This window comes from Apodemus sylvaticus, chromosome 5 (genome assembly GCF_947179515.1).
Source record: "Apodemus sylvaticus chromosome 5, mApoSyl1.1, whole genome shotgun sequence".
NCBI lineage: Eukaryota > Metazoa > Chordata > Mammalia > Rodentia > Muridae > Apodemus > Apodemus sylvaticus.
The window spans coordinates 118692136-118713051 of record NC_067476.1 but is presented as its reverse complement, the minus strand read 5'-3'; the positions used below and the strand labels follow the sequence as shown (position 1 = coordinate 118713051).

The 20916-nt window shown below is 40.8% G+C and overlaps 1 protein-coding gene across 11 annotated transcripts in view; it reads right to left on the bottom strand.

The window, feature by feature from the left end:
• The window catches only part of Plcb4 (phospholipase C beta 4), a 361630-nt gene that overhangs the window by 218093 nt on the left and 122621 nt on the right, over positions 1 to 20916 (bottom strand). For 6 of the 11 annotated variants that reach the window (XM_052183720.1, XM_052183719.1, XM_052183727.1 and 3 more), the window contains exons 3-4: positions 12827 to 12929; positions 4929 to 4986 (exon numbers count right to left, since the gene is read on the bottom strand). The exons of 2 other annotated variants lie outside the window; for them this stretch is intronic. The gene's annotated coding sequence lies outside the window, so the exon portion shown is untranslated. The remainder of the gene's footprint in view (positions 1 to 4928; positions 4987 to 12826; positions 12930 to 20916) is intronic. 3 more of the 11 variants (XM_052183722.1, XM_052183723.1, XM_052183724.1) reach the window with 2 other exon arrangements.

Here is a 20916-nt window from a genome sequence, read left to right as displayed (position 1 = left end):
GGCACAGCTCATTAGCATTTCTGTATGCAACTCACATTCTACCAAAAATTAATCCTAGAATATTACCACTCCTGAAGGTTATCGGTAAGATCACAAGGACAAAATCCAGTTTGGTTTTTTTGTTTGTTTGTTTGTTTTGTTTTGTTTTGTTTTGTTATGTCATGTTTTTTATCTCCAGCTCTTTCCTGTCAGGCTCTGAAACAGGCAATGACTTATCCAGGCTGGTTCAAGCCACTTCAGCTGCACAGTAGTGTTGCCTGACTTTTACAGAATGGGGTTCCGAGGGGAGAATTCACAGCCCTGCAAACGGTTTTATTAAAAGTAGTAACGCCCTTTACTAGAGGTTTCTAGAGCACTGTAAAGCTGTACTGTGCACACTGGTCCACGAAAGCCAAATGTTACTTTCTGAACTCTTAAAATATCACTATTCCGAGCTGAGACTTGCTATTAACAAAAACAAAAACAAACAAACAAACAAAAAAGTAGGGTTCGGAAGATGTCTCAGTCAGTAAAGTGCTAGCTTTGCAAACCCAAGGATCTGAGTTCAGTCCCTAGGACCTACATAAAAATGTAGCACTAATAGAATACATTTGGAATCCTAGGAAGTCAAGATAAGTGGATTCAGAGGAGCTCAGTGGCCAGCCAGCCTGGCCTGCTCATCAACCTGTAGGTTCAGTGAGAGGTCTTGTCCCATGGAAAACAAGGATAGCATGAAACCTAGGTTGTCCTCTGGGCTACACATACATATACATAACAGTGTAGGTTATGTGCACTTGCATAAAAGGAGCACACACACACACACACATACACACTCGATGTACAGTTGATTTTTTAAAAGTATGGCATCTTTATACCAATTGAATATCAAATGATAATAATTTGGATATGTTAGGCTAAATATATCAATTGTCTTTATTTACCTACCATATCAGGCATCCCAGCCTCCAGCTTTGGTGGCTATGCTCAGTTTCTTCTCCTTGCTAAGACTAGACAATTAAGCATTTTATATTGGCATGTATAGCTCACTGGGGCAGCATTGATCTCAGAGCTCAGGTAGACGAAAATAAACTTTTGTGTCATTTTAAAACTGAAAGGTGTCCCAGGAAATGCATGTGGTTCCTTGAACCTTTTGTGAAAATGTTTCTAATAAAAGAGAAAAGAGATAAGACCAAGGGATAATTAAGTCAGGCTGGTGATGCCAGCTTAGGGATAGAATGATAGGTAGTGAAGGTGGTGGAGGTGTGTTCGGAGAGGTGGTGGTGTTAATGATGATGGTAGAGGAGATGGAGGAGATGAAGGAGGTGGAAGAGGTGGTGGTGATGGTAGTGGTGGAGGTAGTGGTGGTGGTGGTGGTGGTGCTGGTGGTGGTGATGGAGGACAAGGTGGTGGAGGAGGTGGTGGTGCTGAAAGTGGTGGTGGAGGTGGTGGCAGAGGTAGAATAGGTGGTAGTGATGGTGGTGGTAGTAGGTAGTGGTAGAGGCAGAGTAGGCGGTGGCGTTGATGGTGGTGGTAGAGGTGGTAAAGGTGAAGTAGATGCAGGTGGTAATATCAAACTTGAACTTGATTCTGGAAAGAATGGTTTTCAATCATAAAACCAGGTGGCATCTTTATCTCTTTTTTTCATAGCATTGAAGTCATTACTCATGGCAGCAATGATTTAAACAATTTGAAATATTAAATTTCCCTAATTCTGTTTGCTGCTGACTGAAACAAAATGTGTCTTTCAACACTGCAATCACTCTGTGATTTGAAGGGATAGCATACTACATTCTCAATGGAAGAAAATGTATTTCATATGGTTTTGAAAGATGCTTAACTTTCTCTGGGAAAGAATGGACAAGATGGAGAACATAATACAACTTTTTCAGTGGAGTCTTCTTCACCACTGTAGCATCTTCTCTTGCAGTGGCAGACAACAGGAGTGTTGCATACACCCAAAGGCTGGTAGGAAAGGAAGACACTGGGCTGAGGAGCTCAGAGCCCCAACTCCATTTCCCTAGCAGGCTGCATAGGCATCCTGTTCCATGTAGACTCCACAGTGTCTGCTGAACGACCTGACTAACAAATCACTCCTGTAGAAAGCTTCAAGTTCCATATGTTTTTGTCATGATTTGTTTTTGAGTATGGATCTTGCTGTCTATCTCAGGCTGGTCTTGAACTCTTGCTATAGTGTCCTCCTCTTCCTCCTCCTCCTCCTCCCACAGTATCCCACGTTCATGTGCCACCACACCCAGTCTCAGCTTAAGAACCCTGACCTGAATACCATGCTCTCAAAATGTGAAACTATAGAATTCCATGACCGTTCTTGCTTCCCCATGAGTCATAGCAGCTTTAATAAGCTAGAGTTTGGAATGTATGCAGCTCTACCATCTAATAAGCAACCAGATTTTACTCCTGAAGAACATTTGCATTACAATATCTGTTAAAAATAGATAAAGAAAAAAAAAAGACAAAGATACCAACAGTCAAAGTAACATATGTGGGTTTCCAGTTCTGAAAGAAGTCAGGATAGCATAGCAAAGTTCAATAAGGAAAGAAGGAGGGAGGAGGAAAGGAGGGGGAAGGAGATGAGACAGAGACATTGGCGAGGCACACACATTACATTAGGAACTCTATATGCAATTATTGTGTAATGAAAACAACATGAAATGATTCAAAAAGAAACCATGTAACCCAAACATTAGTTTTTTCCAGAGCCATATTTCTGTGATTCTCTGAACTAAAATCCCACAGGAAAGAAGTTTAGCAAAGTTTATGTTCTTTTTCCAAATTTGAAAATCATCTTTGGTTTGGTTAGACATGAATGTTTAACAACATAAAAATGAGGACAAATTACCTAAAAGTAATCATTGTGTTCACTGTGTAATTTTTTAAACGTATATGGGATTTTTGTCTGCATGCATGTATGTACACCACTTGTCTGCCTGATCAGACAATGGTCAGAAGAGGGCTTCAGGTCCCCTAGAACTGAAGTTACAGAAGTTATGAGTTGCTCTGGGGGCTTCTGGGAATTGAACTCAGGATCCCTGGAAAGAGCAGGTAGCATTCTCAACCAATGGGCAATCTCTCCAAGCCCAAACTGTATCAATTCTTAATTTTTAAAATTTATTGACTAACACTGGTAATAAGCTAAGTTTATTGTAGCATAAACAAACATAATTTAGAACACACAACCACAGGAACTAAAATGCACTGTGAATGCACAGGGTGGACATGAAAGAGACTACCAATCACCTGGACTGGTGTGCTGTCTGAAACACTCGCTGTTGGAGCCAGAGGACCTAAAGCAAAATCCCCAAACAAAACCAGCAATGCTCAGAATCCAGGTCCTAGATGCTTTTCTCCTATATATTATACAAAGAATTGGATTTCATTCCATATTTTTTAAGGAATCATAATCCATATGGTCTAACTATTGATGGTGCTTAAGTGAGAGCAAATGCTTTTATTTTTATGAGCTCCTAGGGGGTGGGAGTGGGAAAGGAAGGAGATAAAAGAACTCTCTCTTTGCACAAGACAGCAAGAGTAACACAAAGATATCAGCCAGCAACCAGGTCGCCAAGTCCAATCAGACATTACAAAGATGGAGAAGGACGAAGCCCCACAGGGTCCCCGCTATTCTAAGCCTTAAAGCCACCCAAGTCTCTTTCTCATCAAATGCCAGGACTTAATCCATGTGTCGTCGCAAAACCATTTCTCCTTGAATTTAGAATCTATAACAAACCACTCCTCCATTCTGGTGCTGCTGTGACTCTGGACACTGGTATCTATATTCAGGAAACAGGGATGCCTTATAAAGCTAATAAAAAAAAATGACCCATTTGAGGATAATGTAACTATGAGATAATGTAAGTAAGAATGGGAAAAGTGTACAATCCAGAAGAATATAATGAAAGTAGGGTAGAAAGCAAATGATGTATCTATCTACACTGATTCAAAGTCTCTAAAACTACCCAGCATCCTTAACTGGACAGTGCCTACGAAAACAAGCTTATGAGTCACCCTTCAGGGGGTGGTAAAATATAGTACACTGGACTAAAAATAGGTAGGAACATACAATAATAAATCTACTTTCTTGATCTTCTTATATCATTAAAGGCTGGCCATTTGGAGACAGGTTGGGTTATGCAATTCTTCCTTGCCCTTACAGAGAGGCCGGAAGACAATCAGCCAGGGTCAGTGCCAGGAGATAATGACGTGCCTGGCATGGGGTGCAGTGTCTTAAAGAAGGGGGATATGAGAAGCCCTGTACTCAGAGTGCAGCTATCAAGAGGATCAGGGAAGTCACTGGTCCCTGGGAATCACTGACAAATGGCTTCTGGCCTCTTAAAGGAAGAAAGGGCAGACAGTGCAATCTTGTAAGAGCAATTATAAAACAGCAATTTGATGAAGGGATCAGAAGGAGATAGTCTCATCTTAGGCTGATGATCTGGTGCTACCTTAAAGCACCGACTAGTGTACATTTGGAAGTAACACAAGCCAGCCATACAGAGATAGTTCTGATTGCTTGAGCACTTCATGAAGGATTTATGGGAAAGTTAGACAGGTGTGGAAGGAATTGCCCGGCGTTGCTCCTGCAGGCAGGTGCCTCCAAATAAAGGTTTCTCGTGGATGGGAAGATATGATTTCTCATGAAGGTGGGGATCTGTTAACCAAATCTGTACCAGTCTTAAACCGTAACAAAGCTTTTCCCTCAGTGACACCAAAGTCTCTGTAAGGCCAGACAGCATTGCCACAGTCAGCAAGAACACAATGACTGAGAGGCCTATGGGGTTAACAGCAGAACTAGTGAGATGATACCCAGAAAACCCCAGGGGATTCTGCTTGCCTCTTCACCACACCTAGGAAAGTGGCCATGCACCACCTTTACGTGACACTGCATGTAGATTCTTCCCCAGGGGTTACAAGGTACCCACCACAGTACTCACCAGGCAGCTGGGAGCAGCAGCAAGGGATGTCTACCTGATCAAACCCTGTGCACAGTCCCTGCAGAGAGAGCATGAGCAGAGAAGCAAACGTCACTGTGAATTCCTTTCATACATAAGCACCCATTGATTTCAGAATCGAAATCTACCATGTATCTCTTAAGGCACATCAGGAGGCAGGAGGATACATTAAATTACTAATGACACTAGATTTATAGTCAATAAAGGTTACAAGCCATCAAAGTAGAGACATTTCCTGCTACATGCTACAGGGTTTACACATGCTCTACAACAGGACTATATCCCACCAAACACTTAACTTAGTAATTAAGTAGCAATTGAACAACAAGACTATCTAAGATCTTCAGAAATAATTGGACAAGCTTTTCCTGGTTAAGAGGAAAATGTGCTTGGATGACCTGTAACTTCAAGAACGCTTTCAAATGTCCTTAAATGAACTGTCACTTGAAGAAATATTTCCAGGGAGTAAAGTGCTGAACAGAACAGATTCACAATGGAATTGTATTTGCAGATTTACAGTGAATTGCAACTATAAGCAAAGAAATGGTTTTCTCTTGTGTTTTCATTTGTTCTTTAATAATAGGGTATTTGCATCAAACCTGGGTTTGGTATTCAAGTTTTCGTTCAGCTAAGTTGAATACTATGTCCTTTCCAACTCATAGCAGAAAAAAACAGTATCAGGAGGTATCAGAAGTACATGGGAGTAGGAGGAAGCCCACTGGTGCATGGAGAGCAGTCAGAGACATGAAGACAGGGGACTAAGAACTGGAAAAATGGCGTCTATGACAGTGTGAATTTGATATCCTGACCTTTGGCTCCTGTAAAGCCTGACTGGAAGGGACCCCCACAAGGACTGTTTCAAGAAATAGAAAGCAGCAAATACAGATCCAGAGGGACAACCGCGAATATAAATTCACAGGCCACAGGATCCATTCAGGGAAGTGGGGCAGTGTAGTGCACCTGTGAGCCTGCTGTGTTCACACCAACTCCCCCTGGTCCATGAGCAAACACCTGGAGGTGAACATTACCTGAAGCTGTGCCAGGACTCTAAACCTGAAACAGTGGAAGGGAAAGGAAAGGGGGAGAAACACAGAGGAATGTGGGCCTGTGCTTCAAATCTAATATTGAGCTACTCTATGTTACTTTTACCAGAAGACATACATACCACTTTTAAAGATGAAATTAGAACAAAGTATGAAATTTATCCGAAACTATACACGGGAACATTCCATTTGAATATAATGTACAGAATTGAGAATTCATTGATTCATTGATTATTCACTTGAAGCCTGACTAAGCATGAATCGAATCGTGATCGTGCTGGCTTGTTTTATGTCAACTTGAATCAATCAACTTGAATCTAGTCCACAAAGAGAAATGATTTGGGGAGAGAGAGGAAAACATAACTGAGAAAATATCTCTACCAGACTGGCCCATGGGAAAGCCTGCGGTGCATTTTCTTGACTGATGGGTGACCTGGAAGAAGCCAGCTCACTCTGAGTGGTGCCACCGTGGGCAGGTAGGTGGCACCGCATGCTCTGGGAGAGCTGGCTGATCAGGACATGCACAGCAAAATGAGCGGCACTCTTCCATTTGCAGCAGTTCTTGCCTCCGGCTTCCTGCCTTGAGTTCCTGCACAACTCTGTGATGATGAACAGTGGTGTAGACTTGTAACAAAACACACCCTTTTCTCCCCCCAAGTTGCTTATGATCACGGTGCTTCCTCGAAGCAATGGCAACCCTAACTAAAACCAAGATCGAGAACCCCCACATAAACTCTGAAATGATGTGCTGTGACTGTTCCTATCTTATAAAAGGAAGAAGAGATATTCTGGTATCCTGCAGATGGCAGGCTCTAGAGAACACTGAGGGGGCTGAGTCACAGGGACCCGGCGAGGGCTAATTATGATGGTGCTACATCCCTCACAGAATTTACTGTATTTTTTATATTACATTTATGTTTGTAGCTGTATATGAACATGAGACTGCAGCTGATGGGAAGGTGAGGGATATGTGTATGCTGAAAACCAACATCAGGATCCCTAGCTCTTACCACAGGCCGTCACTTAACAGAAGTTCAAGAAGGAAACCGCTGAATGGAAGACATTAAATTTCTCAACTCTCTTGTCCTTGTTGGCCTATGAAAGAAGCCTAAGTCCTAAGACGCTCATGGAATATTTGTCCTGCCAGATCTAACCTATTATAACCAAAGGCTTTCAGGCTATGCATGCCTCTTTCGCGTCTTTTCTGTTTCCCCTATGCTGAATCATGGCGCTGCAGCTCGCGGGGAAGCCAGTGTCTGCACACCTTACATGGCCAGCTCACCACAAACCATTCCATACTGGACATATCAGGACAATGTGGTCTTCTGTGGGTGAGCTCCCCCTGCCAGCTTCTGCATTCAGATGCTATAAGTCTGGGCACTGAAGGGCTAAATGTGTTCTCCAGGAAAGGATGTGGCCCAGATGTAGTGGGGACCCAGGGAAGGGATGTCAGGAGTGTCTGTCTACCTGTTCTCAGAGCTTTGACCTTTCAAAAAGGAAATGCACTTTCCTGAAAGGTAAAAGGGAACTTGATACTTAAATAAAATGCCCCAAACCCAATATTGTACTGATCCTACTGTACACCAGGTACTCAATGACAAGAGACAATCGACTCAACAAATGCCTTAAGAACAAGCATAATCCCAGGCTCGGCAAAGAAGCTGGCTCACTACCTCACACAATGAGCCAGGCATAAAGTCTACAGCCACGCTCCTACTGTTTCCCTCCAACCTGGATCCTTCCGCCACGCCCCCCTTCATCATGGAAGCCTGGAGTTAGGTTCTCTACACTTCTGCCTCTTCAGCAAGGTTTATGAGCTTGAAAGGAAGGGATGGGCTGTCCCTTCCCACATGGCCCGTCCTGTTGGCGCCATGCAGCGAATGCCTCTCTAGCTTCCCATCTGTCCCTCAGTAGGGCTAAAACTGCCGGTCTGAGAAAACATCCTAAATGCTGCAAAGAAGTGTAATGGCCTCTTCATCTGCCATTGGCTGTGGATAACCACACTGAAGTACAAACCTGGGGATTCTCCACAGGAGCTGTGGGAGGTATTTTTAGGGATGCTTTTCCTTTGAAACTTGAAATAATGGTAATGGCTTTGCAATTAGCAACATAGAGTGTTTTGCCAGGCTTCCTTCTTGTATTCATATTCTGTAGCTTCTTAACAAACTGCCATAAACACAGTGACTTAAAAGACATTTATGAGCTCCTGTCGTGTTCAGACAGACAGAAGTTGGGACACCATTACTGGGCTATCTGTTTGGTGTCTTATAAAGTTGACACCAACTTCCTTCCTTTCTAGAGGCTCTGATCAATAACTCTGTGTGTGTGATGGGGGTTAGAATTATGCCATTGTACTTAGTGCCTGTCATACACCTACCATCTGTGCTCATCAGGCTATGATAGAAAGTGATGTCACAAGAAAAGTTAACTGGATGTCTTAGGGTTATTATTGCAATTATAAAACACCATGACCAAAAGCAGCTTGAGTGGATGGGTGGGGGATATTTTGCTACATTTCCACATAGCAAATAAAATAAAATAATCAAAAATATCAAAATAAAATAAAAAGGCAGTTAAGTTATGCAGGGCAGGAACCTGCAGACAGGAGCTGACGCAGAGGTCATGGAGAACTGCTGCTCACTGCCTTGCTCCCCATGGCTTGCTCAGCCTGTTTTCTTATAAAAGTCAGGACCACCAGCCCAGAGACGCACCACCCACAATGGCCTGGATCCTTCCTTCCCTACTGTTCACAGATACACTACTCAAAGTTGAAGCCAGAGGTAAAATCTTCCCATTCTTTTCCCTAGTGATCCCAATCCAAAGGATGCACAGGCTGCACCAAGTTCTAAATGGATACAAGACATCGCTCTCCTTTATCTTAACTGTAAGTAACTAGATGCCAAAAAATTGACATTCTTTAAGAGAATTTTGCTGACATATACAGAGACTGAAAGAAAAAACATGAATAAGCAAAGAAAGCAACTATATATGCGCAGAGGGTACATTTGTTTTGTTAACATAGGCAAATAACAAAATGGGCTTTTTTTTTTTAACTAAATGAGATTACAAAGCAATTTAACTACTTTGTCATTCAATTAAGTTAGTTACTGGAAGTTCCACGGAGACAATATATATGCCACTATAATAATAAAGTAAAATTATAAAAATATTTAAATGTTTTACATATCCATTAACCCATAGCATGTTAAAAGTTTTAAAGGTATTTGTGCCAGGCAGTGGGGACACACACTTTTTTTAAAAAATATTTATTTATTTATTTATTTATTTATTTATTTATTATATGTGAGTACACTGTAGCTGTCTTCAGACACTCCAGAAGAGGGCATCAGATCTCATTACGAATGGTTGTGAGCCACCATGTGGTTGCTAGGATTTGAACTCAGGACCTTCCAAAGAGCAGCCAGTGCTCTTAACCACTGAGCCATCTCTTAAGCCCATTAAAAGTTTTAAATATATTTATTTTATATGTGTGGGTGTGAGAGTGTATATATGTGCACCATATGAATTCAGGGGCCCTTGTTGGGTTAGAGTAGACTTCAGATAACTTGACACTGGAATTACAGACAGTTGTGAGCTGAACCTAGGTCCTCTGGAAGTACAGCAACCACTTTTAACCACTGAACTACCTCTCCCAATTTTGCTCAATACAAATCCTCTTCCATTATGCCTCGGGATGAACTAACAAATTGTGAACAAATGGGAATACAGCAAAGCCTAGTCCTAGAGGAAAGGCAGAAAAAAATCACTAGTTCCTTTACCATTACAGAGAAGATCATACACCTCCTCACGGTGAAGAGAAAGAATACCCCCAGTACAGTAATCTCAAATCCTTTTCCATTAATCATACTTAGTCCCAGTGAGGACAGCATGGCTGCTGGAGCCCGGGCACTGCAGGAGCCCATATGCCACAGACCCCAAGGAACCCCATCAAGCTTGGATGCTTAGAGTTGGTAGTACCGAATCGCTACTGTGAAGGGGAGCGTTTGAATCAGAATATCAGCATTCTAGGTGGATGTGCGCTGTTTTTTTCCCCATCCCCCCCCATGCTAGGCAAGTCTATGTGCCAGGTACCGTCTACTCACTGACAGTAACCGAGGACCTACAGCATCCAGAGGCCCTCTGTACACAGTAGTGGGAGATAGAACTATACTTCCGTTGGGCAACTTCATTTTCTACTGTTCAGTTTCAGTTCCTGTCTTATCAGCTATTAACAAAAATCATAGAAACACAAATTTATTTTGTCAGAGAAACTTCTCTTTCATCTGATGCAATGTGGCATTGCTTTTCTGTGGCTTTTGTGTCTACAGGGTCTCAAGCTATTGTTTTAAAACACCACACAAAGCAGCTACAACATTCATATATGTTTGAGATGACAGAAGTGAAATATTCCTGGCTTCCTGTGATCCTCAGAGAAGCCCATGGAAGATTCCAGCAGCTCTCAGTGTCGGAAGCCTGGATGCTTGCCAGCACAGGTAATTATTCTCTGCCTACCTAATTTCCCCAGGCGATTTTAATTGAAAATGGTATTATCTTTTACCCATTGCTGCATTCTAATGTGCTCTGAAGCGTCCCTGTGTCCCGCTTCTTGCCTCCACCATAAGCTCACTGAGCTGATCTCTTTTTGAAGCTTAAGTTGAAAAAAAAGTTTCTTAAATTCCCAACGGGAAAAAGATATATATGAGCCATTTAATTAGTCTCAAACTATTCTGCTGAATACCACTGGCAGACTGTATGAAGCATCCTTTCCTGCTGTCTAACCTTATGAAGCTTCTTTTGTGAAGAGAAACCTAAAGCTTCTTACTGAAACACACACACACACACACACACACACACACCTACTACAGGCTGGAAAAAAGAAATAGGAAGAGCATAGGTATGATTTTTATTCTCTTTCTGTTAAGTCCCTATTCACTTCCAAATAACCTGCAATTAGCAAAACCAAAACACACCACTTAACATAGAAATGCTGGAACATCCTTGAAAATGCAATAGAAATACGCATTTTTAGTGACTTCCAATCACAATACTCTGAAACCAATGCTGCCCAACAGATGCGGGGAAGACCATAAACACATCAAATCCATGTCACATGTGCAATGCTAAGCTTTCCAACATCATCATTACAAATATAAAAAGAAGGCAGAATACTACTCAGAGTTCAAAGAAAGACCTGTTGACCGGCAAGCAGAATGGAGGTAAGGGGGTATTGTAAGAGAAACTGACCACAGAAGAGTAGACATTCCAGAATCCCATATGTGTGGTATACTTGAAGTGATTATCCAGATGATTATCACAAATCTGTGATTTTTGAGGCAGAAAAGAGAAAGGGATGTGGCCATTGATTCTAGGAAATAACAGCACAGGAGACCTACTCAATGGGAATCCTTGGGCTTTGGTCTGTGGTGGTGGCCTATGGACCTGCATAGGTAATTAAGCCTTACGGAACGCACAAGAAACCATATGAAATCTGACAAACGCAATCAGTTATATCAATTCACAGTGGCTCTGCTGTTCTGTGTGGTTTTTACTGATGGGGAAGATTAGGAAGACAAGATAAAAAACTGAGGCAAAAGTTCCTTGAAGAAGCACTTGCTTTGGAAGGGCCAAAGTTACCCTACCCTGTAAGCAACACCTGCCCAAGGACAGATACTTTCGAAAATGCTGGAGACTATTGTTTATGGGAGAGAGGCAAAGCTACAGGTTTTCACTCCCCTAAACTAGTTCGACCCAACTGCACTAGATGTGCTTGATCATGTGAAGACAGGAGGTACACAGGCAGGAAATAGGACAGGGTAGAAGCTTACCCCTTGATTGGCATGATTGGAAATGCGGTGACCTTGTAGGTTTGTCTTTTTAAGCCTCTGCAAAATGTGTCGCCATTTTCTGGGAACGTCGAAATTGATCTGGCCAAAGTCCATCATCCTGGCCAGTATTTAATTAAAGCTCGCTTTTAATTTTGGCTCAAAAATGGTCCAATTGGTCTTTCTCTGACAATTGTCAGATTTAACAGCTTACCATGACAAAGCCTGAGGTTCAACCCCCAGCAACACAAAACAACAAAGGTTAAATAGAGTAAGTTTAATTTCTAGAAAGTATTTTTATTTAATCCACTAACTTCCAAATATTGTCATATAATTAATGCACGTGTAACTGATGCTAAAATGAAGAAAGGTTGTTATTTTGTTGGATTCCAAGGCTTTGGGACCTACTGTGGGCTTTTCATGACCATCTCTTAATTCAAATTAACCTTCTTTGGAGTGGTCAAATGGTCAAAAGGGACTTGGCCCCTAGTACTGAGCAGCAGGACTCCCTCTACTCAGATCCCTTCAGTGGTGCATCATCTGCACTGTGACACATCTTTCTTTCTAGAAGTCTCCTGAAGAAACGCTTCATAATGTCTTAAGTACTGGATAGTCACCAGAAAATACGATGCTGCCTACAGAGAATAGCACTGGTAGTATCAACTTCAATCTGCCCTGGATTGTAGTTTTAATGCTGCATTTGTTTTGTTTTGTTTGGAAACTAATTTCTAGTCTCTCTAGAAACAATACACAAGTAGAGTTGCAGGAACTACGGTGTGTTAGCTGTATCCAAGCCCTAAGATTTTCACCCCTCTGGGCCTCTGGGATTCATTCTGTCAGGCCTTCTGCCTTGCTCTCCCATTTCCCTCTGGTGACTGGAGACAGGATCCCTAACACAAGAAGGCCTGTGTGCTTGCTCTGTCAGCCTTGGAAAAGACACCGTCATGAGGAAAGAAGAAACAAGTGATAGAGTATAGGATAAAAGTTCTAAAAAATATATAGAATTAGGCCAAACCTCCTGGGAGCTGAGAAGCAAAACAGGAAGCAACCAGGTCTGAGCAGAAGCTTCAGGGCTCAATCTCAGAGAAGCAGACTACGGACCACCACCACCACCACCCCTGCAAGCAAAAATAAGGAGAGAAAACACTATTACAAAACAGAGTCTGGGGGAGTAGAAAGAGAATGAGTTTGGGAATAAGAATATGCAATCTTTGAGAATACAAGTCAATTAGCCTCTCCTGGACCTAGTTTCCTTGTTTGCAAAGTAGCGAAATTATCTACCAAACTCACTGCTGTAAATTGAAATGGGATGGTATACCAGGCAAGCCTATCACAGGCCTGCGGTCTCCTCCTTCTCCAATGGCTGTGCAGCTGCGGAACCCCCCCCTCCCCCCCCCCCCCGACTCCTTTACTTCTGTTGTCAAATCACTAGGAGAACAGAAAAAACAATCTGCAAATTAAACAAAGAATATGAACACGGGAAACGCATGGGCCTATTGCTCCAGAAAAAATGCCAGAGAGAAAAAAAAAACTGTTTCATTTCAATGTGTTACAATCGCCCTCTAACATGCTGCTGGGAAAGTGGATTTCATGATCAATCTACCTTTACAGGTTCTTCAGAGAGCTGTAGAGAGGAAGCACATGAGACACGGGAGACCTGTGACACCCCCCCCCCCCCAGTAATCTAGAAACATAGAAAAACACAAAATCATGACTTCAAGAAGCTCTACCTACATAATCTTCATAAGCATAAAAGGTTATCTTCCATCCTGAAAAACAAAACACCAACAAAACAACCAAAAGCAGTGCTTTGGAGGGTCTGAGCTCTCCAGGTATTTACATTTGGATTGGTATTTATGACTTATCTTGCTTTGCTTTGCTTTTTTGCCACACACAACTGGTCAACCATCTGTTCCAAGAGAAAGTATATCAGGGGCGGGCCCAAATGGTCCCAATGATAATTTGATGTTTACTGATGCATTTGCCTACTGTAAACTCCTCAAAGCCCAGAACACAGATACCAGTACCAGACCACCAAAATAGTACCATACTGAAAACAGTGTCCAAATGCATAGGTAGACGGCAGCTGGCTCTCCCTCTCTTTCCCATCCACTCTAACTGGTGTTAGCAGGAACTTAAGCAGCTAGTTTACGAATGGTTCGAGCATGGGCTGGTCATCTAGAATGGCAGGTTACGTGATGTGAGCTGGCTTCTAGGAGAGCATGAGAAGAGTGCCAAGCTCTTTGCCGTCCGAGCTGCTGCTACTGGCGTCAGGCAAGCAGCCTGACATGCTACAAGCGATACTTGAAGCAAGACAAGGTCACTGTAGGAACCCACGGCAGCCAAAGTCAGATGAAATGGAGAAGTGCTTAGACATCCTCACCCTCCAGGGACATGCAGGGCGCACCAAAGACTGCATTGTGAAGCATGGATAGTTTTAATGATGAAGATCATTAGTTAAATAGAATAATTATCATTGGGCACACACATCATCTTTCTAGTAGAGTTCTGCAGTTTTTGGGAAATACATAAACTCATACAACACCAAACATGTCACAAAATAATTCCCTTGCTGCCCAAACAACTCCACACTACTACCCCACAATCTAATTCCCACACAACACTTTACCTGCTTTCTCTTTTTAGGTGTAAATCCTCCAAGACCAATTCAGGGTTCTTTACCGCGCATAAGGCATTGTGTAACTGACCTAAGATAATATATGTACCAATAGATGGTTCTTTTTCTCTGCAAAGTGCCTAACACATTGTATTAGAAAAAGCAGTTTGTTTTTCATTTCTTCATACAAAAGGTTGTGAGAGGCTGGGGTTGAACAGCCATTTCCTAAATACCCATAAATGACTCTTCTGAGTTACATGTCTTTGTGTTTAACCATGAGAAAGCACTGAAGAGTCTTGCAAAGCAGCTGCAGGATTCTGAATTCCCATCAATAATGTGTTCTGTATCATCACCCACTGGGTACTGAGTGGGATATACACTTGCCTCTTATATTTATCATATTATATACGAAGGATGAGGGATATCTCTATGGGTAAAGGGCTTGCTGCACAGCCACGAGGCCCTGAGTACAGATCTTAAGCAGCTGTATGAATGTCAGCTGTGGGGGCCTGTTCCTAGGAGATAGAAAAAAGTGGATCCTGGGGGGCTTGCTAGCTAGATATCCAATGTTCCACATGTGGTATAGAGCTGAAGGCCCACTAAGACAAAGCTATTTTTTTTCTTCTAGTCAAAAGAAGAAGCCTGCATCTAGATAGAGATCTAACATTCCAGGCAGACTGGTCAGGCATCTGGACAACAGACCACCCATCAGAAAGGTAGATTCACTTACCACTATGTTAAAGAGATGGAAGGAATAATTTTCCCTTTAATGAAAGAATGTATTTCTTTTCCTTCACAGAAACCTCACCTCTGTGCAGTTGCTACAGAACTAGGCATGTCTGGGTAGATGCCAAGATTTACAGTTTCCTATTCTGTGACTTTTTTCAAACTCTAATAAAATTTTTCCTGAGCTTCCTTCTAAGCCAAGTCTTAGGTATAAAACACTGAGCGAGGACCTCAGTCCCCTAATAGCATGTAGCGTGCCACGTGGGCTCCAAAACACTGCTGGTAACATAGGTACAGTGAGAGACGCTATCTCAGAAATATCAGGTGCAGGGTAACAGAAGACATCACTCAGTGTCCACTGCTGGCCTCCCCACAGGAACATGTGAGTACACACATGGGTGCACACATGAACACATATATGTGAGCACATAAACTATGCAGACATATACACAAAAACCAAATACATGGTATCTCGATATAATGTGAAAAGTGAAAACCATTGTGATCTTAATTCATTTCATAGCATTATATTTTTAAATCACTAACATATTCTCACTGTTTTGGAGATTAAGGAAAGTCCTGAGTAAATCTACACAGCTGAAATACAGAGATGACCTGATACTAGGAGAAAAATCCTTCTAAAACTTATATATATATATATATATATATATATATATATAAAATATTCATATACCTACAAATAATTAATCACAAAACTTCGAATAGTATGAAATCTAATACAGTCAAGCTCATTAGTATAATAAATCAAGTTATATAACTATATATAGTACACACAAGACACATTTTATAATATAAGGCAATTTTCTAAGTACACTAAAAATTTAAACTTAACACAAAAGATTATCTGGTATTTTATAAAACTGAGACTCAAAATTATTATAGCCAGCCACAGTGTGTTTACAAGAGTTAATGATTTGATTACAACATAGCTATTCCATGTGCATATCCAATTTTCAGTCTCCAGGTTTGATTCACCACTACTTTGTGGTGACAGTGACTTGTTTTCTGCCACTAGGATTATTTTATAAAGTCCTTATCTACTCCCATAGATGGAACAGGAAATTAAATGTCTTTCCATGAAAAACAGCTATTTAATTCATCCAACAAATATTTGTTGTGTTCCCAGCATGCTAACGGGGTGGTTGGTGGCTGCTACTATAAGTAACAACCTCCAGAATGGTGCTGCTGACAATGTGACATCTAAGCAAAGACCTGAGAGAAGGACAGGAGGGCCTTTCATGAGAATCTGGAAGGAGCTCCAGAAGACAGTTCAACAGGTGCAAGGGTCCTGAGGGCACTGTGTTTGCTGCAATATCGAACAGATCCACAAAGGAAGATATAAAAACAGAAAGGTTAAAGTCATGTCATGGAGAGGTCATTGGCTCTATTGGTTAAATAGGAAGCCACACATATTTTCCACCGTACAGTTACATGATTTGACCTAAGGTTTAAAGGGCTGCTTTGCTGCAACTTGAGAACTACTGCAGCACAGCAATCGGCCAGCTACTACAAAAGCCCAGAAGACTCAAGAGAGCGGCGTGGTCAGTAGTGGCTATGGCCTATCATCTGAAAAGCTGTAGGTTCACTTCAGGGTCTGAACACAGGCTGAATGTGGGATGTAAGGAACAGAAACCACTTCAGATCTGAAAAGTATCAATAAAAGGCTGAAAGAGCAGCATCCACTTAGTGTGAACAGCAGTAAACAGCTTAATGTGTGTCTTTAAGGAGTTGGAATCCAGAGGCTGGCTTACAGAGGGGCAGCTGATCTTTGCAGAATAGAAATGGAAGGTAAGAAGCAAGACCACCACTTTCAATACCTAACTCTTAGAACATTTTCTGTATCAATGAGGAAGAGGGATCTGAAAAAAAAAAAAGATCAAAATCAGAATGTCAATTCCCCTCTTCTGCCCTTAATGACTTTGGTGTAATAACTCCCTATGGGCTGCTGTAGGCTGAGCTTGACCTGAATTATCCAGATGAATGGGTTAACAATGGATAAACAGCAAGATTGAAATGTAAATAGATGAAGATTAATGCCGCCAAGAATACAAACCACCATACAGGAATAGATAAGACACAAAAGAAGTAAATTATAATTTCAAAAGTTTTATATGCTGTATAAATTGTTTGAAGGAACAAAAATGGGGAAGAGATACACCTCAGAATACAAATTTTTATTCTTTCAGAAAGTTAAGGAGGCTGTCAAGATTGAAACTATTCTTTGTGGGGTCAGAGAGATGGCTATGTGATTAAGAATGTGTGCTCAGTGCCAGTGGCCACATCAGGTGGCTCACTAGTGACTCCAGAACCAGTGGATCTGACGTCTCTGGCTTCCATGGCCACCTGTACTTATGTGCACATACTCACACGCAAGTAAATTAAAAAAATAAAATGATTAATAGTTAAGAAAAACATTTTTATGAATGTTTTTCATAAAGTTTTCAAACTATGAAATAGCTTCATAGTCAAAGTTTCAAAACTAAAGAAATCCGTATTATTTTGATGGGCCAGAAAAACCATATTTATCAATGGTACTAAATGACATGTTTGTTGTTTTAATTTTTCTGTACAGTATATCTGACCATGTAATCCATCAATTTAATGGTCTTTCTCTCTCTTAAAAAGAACAAAACAAAATGCACACACACACACACACACACACACACACACACACACACGCAAGCCAAAGCCACACACACTGACCAAAGAGTCCTGTCTCTGCTGGCCAATTACTCCTATGCATGAGACCTGCCTAGAGTGTGGTCGCTGTACTCAGTGTCATTCCCTTGAAGAAAACTGATTTTCATTACCCCAGCAGCTATTAATTGAAAATAGTTTACTAGCTAGGGGTGGGACTTTGCACCTTCTCTATGTGGGGATTTTGCCTGGTTCCAACTTCTACGGTACTTGTGCATGCTGTCACGGTCTCCATGAGTTCATAAGTGCATCAGCCTTGTTGTGTCTGGAAAACACTGTTTCCTTGGACTCATCACCACCTCTGGCTCTGATAATCTTTCCACCTCTTCCTCTTCATATATCCCTGAGTCTTAAGGGACGAGGTGTGATACAGGCATCCCATTTAGGATTTAGTGCTCCAAAGTCTCTTAGTCTCTGCATGTTATTCAGCTGTAGATTTCTATGTTAATTACCATGTCCTGCAAGAGGTTTCTCTGTTAAGTGCTGGATGATCTGTGTGTATAGCAATATGTCATTAGGAGTCATTTTATTGGTATGGTCATTTCTGCAGAATAATTAGTAGTTTTTCATTTAAGGCCCATGATCTATCCAGTATCACATTCTTAGACTCATTAAAAGTTATCAGGTATAGGATTCCATTTCATGGAATGGCCTTAAATCTAATGAAAACAAAACAAAAAATAAGTGGTTAGTTACCTTCATAACATATATGCCACTATTGCACAGAGGGTTAATTTATCTTCAGAACTCTGGATCCTTGTAATCTGATATCCAGATAAGCTAGTACCCTGCTAATGTGGTTCTTGGGACGGCATTAGAGATGTGACACTAAACAAATCAATTTGGAACCAAATATCTAAAATATTGTTCTTCAGGCTTATCTCAAATATAACTTTCATTGTGTTTCTATGAACTTAACTTACTCCACAAGTGCTTGGTGAATGAATGAATGAATGGATGAATGGCGAAAACTCCCCACTACTAATGAGCTGGAGCACAGTAGAAAGGTAAGGACATACATTTTCATATCCTGCTTTTCTTGAAACAAGTCCAGCGTACTTACTTGTTTATAATTCTGGGGTGTATCAAAGTAAAACTTAAAGCCCAAAAAGGAGCAAATATAAAGTTCTGACATTTTGAGATGTTTTAACAACATTAAAAGCCTAGAGGCTCTGAATACTGAAGACACAATTAGCATAACAAATGATTCCCAAGAAGAAGTAAGGAGAGGGCCTTGATCCTGGAAAGGCTTGATCCAGCATTGTAGGTAACAGAGAAAAGGGAGGGGGTGATTGGAGAATGGGTGGAGAGAAGAGGACTTATGGGACATATGGGGGGGGGGGGGACTGGGAAAGGGGAAAGCATTTGGAATGTAAACAAAGAATACAGAAAATTAACCAAAAAAAAAAAAAGACATTGAACAGCACAAATCCTTAAGTCTACCACACCTTCCTATCTCACCCTCCAAGTAAGAGAACAGACCTACTACATCTAAGGTTCCCCAGCAACCCATAAAGCACATGACTGCTCCATCACAGCCAAGAAGTCACAAAAGGCTGAATGGGGTTCAAACTAACCTTCTACTATTTTCAAATGGTGGCCTTCGAGGAAAATAAAATGTTAATTCAAATTTTGATTTACTAGTCTAATAATTCATAGCCAAGGCTTCTATTTCACTTTATCGACATACTGGCCCCTCTGTTGCTCACAATTAGAGTGCAGTCTTAATCACTCTCATCTGTGGAACTGAGATACCAGAAGACAAATGAGCACCCAAAAATATCTCATTAATATGACCACTCAGGCGCATGGCAGTATCCATTCCAAGTTGAAAAGCAGAACCGTTTGATAGCACAAAGGCCTCCAGTTAGTTGTGTCTCACATGCGATCATTCTGCAGACTGAAGCTGCTAGCTAAATCATCTTGACCTTATTTAATTTACCATTCTCCTTTCACATTAGTTCTGCTACAGAAATAGGACCAGTTTCCTTTCAATAATTCCCTGACAACTCAGAACCAGGAAGAATCAATTTGCTTTGTTGACTCCTCTCTTTCACGAAAAGCCAGTAATTATAAACCATTTCATTAATGCAAAACCTTCTCTCTTTCTTTTATTATTATAGCAAGATAAATATTGACCAAAGGTGCACACTATGATTTTTTTCCCTCTGTTTTGCTGTGCTTTTATTGTATTTGTATTGAACTAAGGCAATGTATTTCAGAAACAGGCACTCCTTAGATAAAGGTTTGGTTTTTACATAATTGTCAGCAAGTACTAACTCAGGAAAGTAATATTTTATACAAGGGAAACTTGAATAATGTGAGATCTATCTAACATGCATTTTTGTTTGGTGGAAAATATCTGAAAATAATGTGTTATATAATATGGGAAAACATATTTGAAAAACACAGTTTCTCCAAGGAGATACACAAATCCAAATCAAATTGTAGAGGTTTTAAAAAACAAATCAGGTTTGTAGTATAAACATAAGACACGTGATTCAGTGTGGAAGCAGATTTTTCTCTAATTTTGTTTTTCCAATAATATATGAATTGTTGTAATACTAATTATATTACCTGCCTTGTGTTATTTACCTTTTAACTCTGTCTTTAGAGCAGATTTTACAAGCTACTCACTAGTAATTGTACACTGTTCACATTAACTTATAATAGGTAAGTTTTCAATGTAGTCAGAGAAAAATCTGTAACATTTGCAATGTTGTCTAAAATGAAAAAAGGAAAAAATGTGTAAATAAAAAGAATATATATATATATATTCAACAGGAAAAAAAGCTGAGTAAAAACAGGGTAAAAACTTGCTACTGCACCAACACCTACAGACATCTACTACATAGATTAGCAGTATACAATCTCAGACTCACTCATACAATGTCCTACTGATAAAGGACAACAGATCTCAAAAACGCAAGCACTCTTAAGCCACCATATGACAGAGGACTCTAATAATTTGTTTTCTATAGAAAAGTCCTATAGACACATACCATAGTCCTCTAGACAAAGGATGATCAATAGAAGAATAATGT